This window comes from Pezoporus flaviventris, unplaced genomic scaffold (assembly GCF_033815535.1).
Source record: "Pezoporus flaviventris isolate CSIRO_AGI_PZ_B2104156 unplaced genomic scaffold, CSIRO_AGI_Pfla_v1 ptg000040l, whole genome shotgun sequence".
Classification (NCBI taxonomy): Eukaryota; Metazoa; Chordata; class Aves; order Psittaciformes; family Psittacidae; genus Pezoporus; species Pezoporus flaviventris.
In genome coordinates this window covers 11,343,131-11,351,255 of record NW_026892588.1, presented here as the reverse complement: position 1 = coordinate 11,351,255, position 8,125 = coordinate 11,343,131, and the positions used below count along the sequence as shown (strand labels likewise).

Sequence of the window (8,125 nt, the reverse complement as noted above, 5' to 3'; positions counted from 1 at the left end):
TGGTCTCCCATCCAAGTACTAACCGAGCCCGACCCTGCTTAGCTTCCGAGATCAGACGAGATCGGGCGTTTTCAGGGTGGTGTGGCCGTAGGCAGCCTCTCCCCTGCCACCACCGCTCTCGGCGCCCCGCACACGCTGCCCACCCGCACTCAGCCCCAGCCCCCAAAGCCAGGGGCACCATTGTGACGCCCAACCACGCCAGCGCCTCCACGCACACAGCCCCGCACGCCTCTGCCCGCGACGACCCGACACGCACCCCCCCGCGCAAATCCCCCCCCCCCCCCCGGCCCGCGCATAAACAACGCCACGCTCCTTCCCTCATGTCCCCCAACAACAGGAACAGGGTCTCCCATGGACCTGCCCCTCCGCAGCACCCCACCGAGAACAAGAAGTCCGGGACTGCCCGCAAGGACCCCTGTGGCCTCAACGTCCCGCAAGAAAAAAACGGCTGGAATTGCTCGCAGGGGCCTAAATAGCTTAAAAAGGCAAGCCAGCAAAAGGGGGAGAAGCTTGCAAACAGGGGACCCTAAGTGCTTCAAATGCCAGCAAGAAAAAGGGGTCTGCAATTCCTGATGGTGCCCCAAAGACGCAAAAGCCCGCACAGAAAAAGAGGCTGACATTGCCCGCAGGGTCCCCTATGGGCTGGCAAAAGCCTACAGCACCCGGGATTCCCAGGCGGTCTCCCATCCAAGTACTAACCGAGCCCGAGCCCGAGCCCGACCCTGCTTAGCTTCCGAGATCAGACGAGATCGGGCGTTTTCAGGGTGGTGTGGCCGTAGGCAGCCTCTCCCCTGCCACCACCGCTCTCGGCGCCCCCGCACACGCTGCCCACCCGCACTCAGCCCCAGCCCCCAAAGCCAGGGGCACCATTGTGACGCCCAACCACGCCAGCGCCTCCACGCACACAGCCCCGCACGCCTCTGCCCGCGACGACCCGACACGCACCCCCCCGCGCAAATCCCACCCCCCCCCCGGCCCGCGCATAAACAACGCCACGCTCCTTCCCTCATGTCCCCCAACAACAGGAACAGGGTCTCCCAGGGACCTGCCCCTCCGCAGCACCCCACCGAGAACAAGAAGTCCGGGACTGCCCGCAAGGACCCCTGTGGCCTCAACGTCCCGCAAGAAAAAAACGGCTGGAATTGCTCGCAGGGGCCTAAATAGCTTAAAAAGGCAAGCCAGCAAAAGGGGGAGAAGCTTGCAAACAGGGGACCCTAAGTGCTTCAAATGCCAGCAAGAAAAAGGGGTCTGCAATTCCTGATGGTGCCCCAAAGACGCAAAAGCCCGCACAGAAAAAGAGGCTGACATTGCCCGCAGGGTCCCCTATGGGCTGGCAAAAGCCTACAGCACCCGGGATTCCCAGGCGGTCTCCCATCCAAGTACTAACCGAGCCCGACCCTGCTTAGCTTCCGAGATCAGACGAGATCGGGCGTTTTCAGGGTGGTGTGGCCGTAGGCAGCCTCTCCCCTGCCACCACCGCTCTCGGCGCCCCGCACACGCTGCCCACCCGCACTCAGCCCCAGCCCCCAAAGCCAGGGGCACCATTGTGACGCCCAACCACGCCAGCGCCTCCACGCACACAGCCCCGCACGCCTCTGCCCGCGACGACCCGACACGCACCCCCCCGCGCAAATCCCCCCCCCCCCCCCGGCCCGCGCATAAACAACGCCACGCTCCTTCCCTCATGTCCCCCAACAACAGGAACAGGGTCTCCCATGGACCTGCCCCTCCGCAGCACCCCACCGAGAACAAGAAGTCCGGGACTGCCCGCAAGGACCCCTGTGGCCTCAACGTCCCGCAAGAAAAAAACGGCTGGAATTGCTCGCAGGGGCCTAAATAGCTTAAAAAGGCAAGCCAGCAAAAGGGGGAGAAGCTTGCAAACAGGGGACCCTAAGTGCTTCAAATGCCAGCAAGAAAAAGGGGTCTGCAATTCCTGATGGTGCCCCAAAGACGCAAAAGCCCGCACAGAAAAAGAGGCTGACATTGCCCGCAGGGTCCCCTATGGGCTGGCAAAAGCCTACAGCACCCGGGATTCCCAGGCGGTCTCCCATCCAAGTACTAACCGAGCCCGAGCCCGAGCCCGACCCTGCTTAGCTTCCGAGATCAGACGAGATCGGGCGTTTTCAGGGTGGTGTGGCCGTAGGCAGCCTCTCCCCTGCCACCACCGCTCTCGGCGCCCCCGCACACGCTGCCCACCCGCACTCAGCCCCAGCCCCCAAAGCCAGGGGCACCATTGTGACGCCCAACCACGCCAGCGCCTCCACGCACACAGCCCCGCACGCCTCTGCCCGCGACGACCCGACACGCACCCCCCCGCGCAAATCCCCCCCCCCCCCCCGGCCCGCGCATAAACAACGCCACGCTCCTTCCCTCATGTCCCCCAACAACAGGAACAGGGTCTCCCAGGGACCTGCCCCTCCGCAGCACCCCACCGAGAACAAGAAGTCCGGGACTGCCCGCAAGGACCCCTGTGGCCTCAACGTCCCGCAAGAAAAAAACGGCTGGAATTGCTCGCAGGGGCCTAAATAGCTTAAAAAGGCAAGCCAGCAAAAGGGGGAGAAGCTTGCAAACAGGGGACCCTAAGTGCTTCAAATGCCAGCAAGAAAAAGGGGTCTGCAATTCCTGATGGTGCCCCAAAGACGCAAAAGCCCGCACAGAAAAAGAGGCTGACATTGCCCGCAGGGTCCCCTATGGGCTGGCAAAAGCCTACAGCACCCGGGATTCCCAGGCGGTCTCCCATCCAAGTACTAACCGAGCCCGACCCTGCTTAGCTTCCGAGATCAGACGAGATCGGGCGTTTTCAGGGTGGTGTGGCCGTAGGCAGCCTCTCCCCTGCCACCACCGCTCTCGGCGCCCCCGCACACGCTGCCCACCCGCACTCAGCCCCAGCCCCCAAAGCCAGGGGCACCATTGTGACGCCCAACCACGCCAGCGCCCCCACGCACACAGCCCCGCACGCCTCTGCCCGCGACGACCCGACACGCACCCCCCCGCGCAAATCCCCCCCCCCCCCCCGGCCCGCGCATAAACAACGCCACGCTCCTTCCCTCATGTCCCCCAACAACAGGAACAGGGTCTCCCAGGGACCTGCCCCTCCGCAGCACCCCACCGAGAACAAGAAGTCCGGGACTGCCCGCAAGGACCCCTGTGGCCTCAACGTCCCGCAAGAAAAAAACGGCTGGAATTGCTCGCAGGGGCCTAAATAGCTTAAAAAGGCAAGCCAGCAAAAGGGGGAGAAGCTTGCAAACAGGGGACCCTAAGTGCTTCAAATGCCAGCAAGAAAAAGGGGTCTGCAATTCCTGATGGTGCCCCAAAGACGCAAAAGCCCGCACAGAAAAAGAGGCTGACATTGCCCGCAGGGTCCCCTATGGGCTGGCAAAAGCCTACAGCACCCGGGATTCCCAGGCGGTCTCCCATCCAAGTACTAACCGAGCCCGACCCTGCTTAGCTTCCGAGATCAGACGAGATCGGGCGTTTTCAGGGTGGTGTGGCCGTAGGCAGCCTCTCCCCTGCCACCACCGCTCTCGGCGCCCCCGCACACGCTGCCCACCCGCACTCAGCCCCAGCCCCCAAAGCCAGGGGCACCATTGTGACGCCCAACCACGCCAGCGCCTCCACGCACACAGCCCCGCACGCCTCTGCCCGCGACGACCCGACACGCACCCCCCCGCGCAAATCCCCCCCCCCCCCCCGGCCCGCGCAAAAACAACGCCACGCTCCTTCCCTCATGTCCCCCAACAACAGGAACAGGGTCTCCCAGGGACCTGCCCCTCCGCAGCACCCCACCGAGAACAAGAAGTCCGGGACTGCCCGCAAGGACCCCTGTGGCCTCAACGTCCCGCAAGAAAAAACGGCTGGAATTGCTCGCAGGGGCCTAAATAGCTTAAAAAGGCAAGCCAGCAAAAGGGGGAGAAGCTTGCAAACAGGGGACCCTAAGTGCTTCAAATGCCAGCAAGAAAAAGGGGTCTGCAATTCCTGATGGTGCCCCAAAGACGCAAAAGCCCGCACAGAAAAAGAGGCTGACATTGCCCGCAGGGTCCCCTATGGGCTGGCAAAAGCCTACAGCACCCGGGATTCCCAGGCGGTCTCCCATCCAAGTACTAACCGAGCCCGACCCTGCTTAGCTTCCGAGATCAGACGAGATCGGGCGTTTTCAGGGTGGTGTGGCCGTAGGCAGCCTCTCCCCTGCCACCACCGCTCTCGGCGCCCCCGCACACGCTGCCCACCCGCACTCAGCCCCAGCCCCCAAAGCCAGGGGCACCATTGTGACGCCCAACCACGCCAGCGCCCCCACGCACACAGCCCCGCACGCCTCTGCCCGCGACGACCCGACACGCACCCCCCCGCGCAAATCCCCCCCCCCCCCCCGGCCCGCGCATAAACAACGCCACGCTCCTTCCCTCATGTCCCCCAACAACAGGAACAGGGTCTCCCATGGACCTGCCCCTCCGCAGCACCCCACCGAGAACAAGAAGTCCGGGACTGCCCGCAAGGACCCCTGTGGCCTCAACGTCCCGCAAGAAAAAAACGGCTGGAATTGCTCGCAGGGGCCTAAATAGCTTAAAAAGGCAAGCCAGCAAAAGGGGGAGAAGCTTGCAAACAGGGGACCCTAAGTGCTTCAAATGCCAGCAAGAAAAAGGGGTCTGCAATTCCTGATGGTGCCCCAAAGACGCAAAAGCCCGCACAGAAAAAGAGGCTGACATTGCCCGCAGGGTCCCCTATGGGCTGGCAAAAGCCTACAGCACCCGGGATTCCCAGGCGGTCTCCCATCCAAGTACTAACCGAGCCCGACCCTGCTTAGCTTCCGAGATCAGACGAGATCGGGCGTTTTCAGGGTGGTGTGGCCGTAGGCAGCCTCTCCCCTGCCACCACCGCTCTCGGCGCCCCCGCACACGCTGCCCACCCGCACTCAGCCCCAGCCCCCAAAGCCAGGGGCACCATTGTGACGCCCAACCACGCCAGCGCCCCCACGCACACAGCCCCGCACGCCTCTGCCCGCGACGACCCGACACGCACCCCCCCGCGCAAATTCCCCCCCCCCCCCCCCGGCCCGCGCATAAACAACGCCACGCTCCTTCCCTCATGTCCCCCAACAACAGGAACAGGGTCTCCCAGGGACCTGCCCCTCCGCAGCACCCCACCGAGAACAAGAAGTCCGGGACTGCCCGCAAGGACCCCTGTGGCCTCAACGTCCCGCAAGAAAAAAACGGCTGGAATTGCTCGCAGGGCCTAAATAGCTTAAAAAGGCAAGCCAGCAAAAGGGGGAGAAGCTTGCAAACAGGGGACCCTAAGTGCTTCAAATGCCAGCAAGAAAAAGGGGTCTGCAATTCCTGATGGTGCCCCAAAGACGCAAAAGCCCGCACAGAAAAAGAGGCTGACATTGCCCGCAGGGTCCCTATGGGCTGGCAAAAGCCTACAGCACCCGGGATTCCCAGGCGGTCTCCCATCCAAGTACTAACCGAGCCCGACCCTGCTTAGCTTCCGAGATCAGACGAGATCGGGCGTTTTCAGGGTGGTGTGGCCGTAGGCAGCCTCTCCCCTGCCACCACCGCTCTCGGCGCCCCCGCACACGCTGCCCACCCGCACTCAGCCCCAGCCCCCAAAGCCAGGGGCACCATTGTGACGCCCAACCACGCCAGCGCCTCCACGCACACAGCCCCGCACGCCTCTGCCCGCGACGACCCGACACGCACCCCCCCGCGCAAATCCCCCCCCCCCCCCCGCGCAAAAACAACGCCACGCTCCTTCCCTCATGTCCCCCAACAACAGGAACAGGGTCTCCCAGGGACCTGCCCCTCCGCAGCACCCCACCGAGAACAAGAAGTCCGGGACTGCCCGCAAGGACCCCTGTGGCCTCAACGTCCCGCAAGAAAAAAACGGCTGGAATTGCTCGCAGGGGCCTAAATAGCTTAAAAAGGCAAGCCAGCAAAAGGGGGAGAAGCTTGCAAACAGGGGACCCTAAGTGCTTCAAATGCCAGCAAGAAAAAGGGGTCTGCAATTCCTGATGGTGCCCCAAAGACGCAAAAGCCCGCACAGAAAAGAGGCTGACATTGCCCGCAGGGTCCCCTATGGGCTGGCAAAAGCCTACAGCACCCGGGATTCCCAGGCGGTCTCCCATTCAAGTTCTAACCGAGCCCGACCCTGCTTAGCTTCCGAGATCAGACGAGATCGGGCGTTTTCAGGGTGGTGTGGCCGTAGGCAGCCTCTCCCCTGCCACCACCGCTCTCGGCGCCCCCGCACACGCTGCCCACCCGCACTCAGCCCCAGCCCCCAAAGCCAGGGGCACCATTGTGACGCCCAACCACGCCAGCGCCCCCACGCACACAGCCCCGCACGCCTCTGCCCGCGACGACCCGACACGCGCCCCCCCGCAAATCCCCCCCCGCCCCCCGGCCCGCGCATAAACAACACCACGCTCCTTCCCTCATGTCCCCCAACAACAGGAACAGGGTCTCCCAGGGACCTGCCCCTCCGCAGCACCCCACCGAGAACAAGAAGTCCGGGACTGCCCGCAAGGACCCCTGTGGCCTCAACGTCCCGCAAGAAAAAAACGGCTGGAATTGCTCGCAGGGGCCTAAATAGCTTAAAAAGGCAAGCCAGCAAAAGGGGGAGAAGCTTGCAAACAGGGGACCCTAAGTGCTTCAAATGCCAGCAAGAAAAAGGGGTCTGCAATTCCTGATGGTGCCCCAAAGACGCAAAAGCCCGCACAGAAAAAGAGGCTGACATTGCCCGCAGGGTCCCCTATGGGCTGGCAAAAGCCTACAGCACCCGGGATTCCCAGGCGGTCTCCCATCCAAGTACTAACCGAGCCCGAGCCCGACCCTGCTTAGCTTCCGAGATCAGACGAGATCGGGCGTTTTCAGGGTGGTGTGGCCGTAGGCAGCCTCTCCCCTGCCACCACCGCTCTCGGCGCCCCCGCACACGCTGCCCACCCGCACTCAGCCCCAGCCCCCAAAGCCAGGGGCACCATTGTGACGCCCAACCACGCCAGCGCCCCCACGCACACAGCCCCGCACGCCTCTGCCCGCGACGACCCGACACGCGCCCCCCCGCAAATCCCCCCCCGCCCCCCGGCCCGCGCATAAACAACACCACGCTCCTTCCCTCATGTCCCCCAACAACAGGAACAGGGTCTCCCAGGGACCTGCCCCTCCGCAGCACCCCACCGAGAACAAGAAGTCCGGGACTGCCCGCAAGGACCCCTGTGGCCTCAACGTCCCGCAAGAAAAAAACGGCTGGAATTGCTCGCAGGGGCCTAAATAGCTTAAAAAGGCAAGCCAGCAAAAGGGGGAGAAGCTTGCAAACAGGGGACCCTAAGTGCTTCAAATGCCAGCAAGAAAAAGGGGTCTGCAATTCCTGATGGTGCCCCAAAGACGCAAAAGCCCGCACAGAAAAAGAGGCTGACATTGCCCGCAGGGTCCCCTATGGGCTGGCAAAAGCCTACAGCACCCGGGATTCCCAGGCGGTCTCCCATCCAAGTACTAACCGAGCCCGAGCCCGACCCTGCTTAGCTTCCGAGATCAGACGAGATCGGGCGTTTTCAGGGTGGTGTGGCCGTAGGCAGCCTCTCCCCTGCCACCACCGCTCTCGGCGCCCCCGCACACGCTGCCCACCCGCACTCAGCCCCAGCCCCCAAAGCCAGGGGCACCATTGTGACGCCCAACCACGCCAGCGCCCCCACGCACACAGCCCCGCACGCCTCTGCCCGCGACGACCCGACACGCGCCCCCCCGCAAATCCCCCCCCCGCCCCCCGGCCCGCGCAAAATCAACACCACGCTCCTTCCGTCATGTCCCCCAAAAACAGGAACAGGGTCTCCCATGGACCTGCCCCTCCGCAGCACCCCACCGAGAACAAGAAGTCCGGGATTGCCCGCAAGGACCCCTGTGGCCTCAACGTCCCGCAAGAAAAAAACGGCTGGAATTGCTCGCAGGGGACTCCATAGCTTAAATATTCACACAAGCAGAAGTGGGACAACGTCGTAAATAGGGGACCCTAATGTCCTCCACACGCCAGGAAGAAAAAGGGTCTGGAATTGCTCGCAGCGGCCCCTATAGACTGAACACCTTTTATACAAAAAGGGGCTGACATTGCTCTCAGGGTCTCCTATCGGCTGGGAAAAGCC

General features: G+C 63.3%; 7 non-coding genes and 5 pseudogenes across 7 annotated transcripts; all 12 read right to left on the bottom strand.

The window, feature by feature from the left end:
• LOC133275553 (5S ribosomal RNA) lies at positions 1 to 93 on the bottom strand (annotated as a pseudogene; the record flags this gene model as incomplete).
• A 557-nt stretch (positions 94 to 650) lies between these two features.
• LOC133275550 (5S ribosomal RNA) lies at positions 651 to 781 on the bottom strand (annotated as a pseudogene).
• Positions 782 to 1,338: 557 nt separating this feature from the next.
• On the bottom strand, positions 1,339 to 1,457 carry LOC133275544 (5S ribosomal RNA). The gene has a single exon (XR_009745587.1). It is a non-coding gene; the product is annotated as a 5S ribosomal RNA (ribosomal RNA).
• A 557-nt stretch (positions 1,458 to 2,014) lies between these two features.
• Positions 2,015 to 2,145, bottom strand: LOC133275549 (5S ribosomal RNA; annotated as a pseudogene).
• A 558-nt stretch (positions 2,146 to 2,703) lies between these two features.
• On the bottom strand, positions 2,704 to 2,822 carry LOC133275543 (5S ribosomal RNA). Its single transcript, XR_009745586.1, has one exon. It is a non-coding gene; the product is annotated as a 5S ribosomal RNA (ribosomal RNA).
• Positions 2,823 to 3,380: 558 nt separating this feature from the next.
• On the bottom strand, positions 3,381 to 3,499 carry LOC133275542 (5S ribosomal RNA). Its single transcript, XR_009745585.1, has one exon. It is a non-coding gene; the product is annotated as a 5S ribosomal RNA (ribosomal RNA).
• Positions 3,500 to 4,056: 557 nt separating this feature from the next.
• On the bottom strand, positions 4,057 to 4,175 carry LOC133275541 (5S ribosomal RNA). Its single transcript, XR_009745584.1, has one exon. It is a non-coding gene; the product is annotated as a 5S ribosomal RNA (ribosomal RNA).
• Positions 4,176 to 4,733: 558 nt separating this feature from the next.
• Positions 4,734 to 4,852, bottom strand: LOC133275560 (5S ribosomal RNA). The gene has a single exon (XR_009745595.1). It is a non-coding gene; the product is annotated as a 5S ribosomal RNA (ribosomal RNA).
• A 558-nt stretch (positions 4,853 to 5,410) lies between these two features.
• On the bottom strand, positions 5,411 to 5,529 carry LOC133275559 (5S ribosomal RNA). Its single transcript, XR_009745594.1, has one exon. It is a non-coding gene; the product is annotated as a 5S ribosomal RNA (ribosomal RNA).
• Positions 5,530 to 6,081: 552 nt separating this feature from the next.
• On the bottom strand, positions 6,082 to 6,200 carry LOC133275546 (5S ribosomal RNA). Its single transcript, XR_009745588.1, has one exon. It is a non-coding gene; the product is annotated as a 5S ribosomal RNA (ribosomal RNA).
• Positions 6,201 to 6,756: 556 nt separating this feature from the next.
• LOC133275548 (5S ribosomal RNA) lies at positions 6,757 to 6,881 on the bottom strand (annotated as a pseudogene).
• A 556-nt stretch (positions 6,882 to 7,437) lies between these two features.
• On the bottom strand, positions 7,438 to 7,562 carry LOC133275547 (5S ribosomal RNA; annotated as a pseudogene).
• Positions 7,563 to 8,125: the final 563 nt, after the last annotated feature.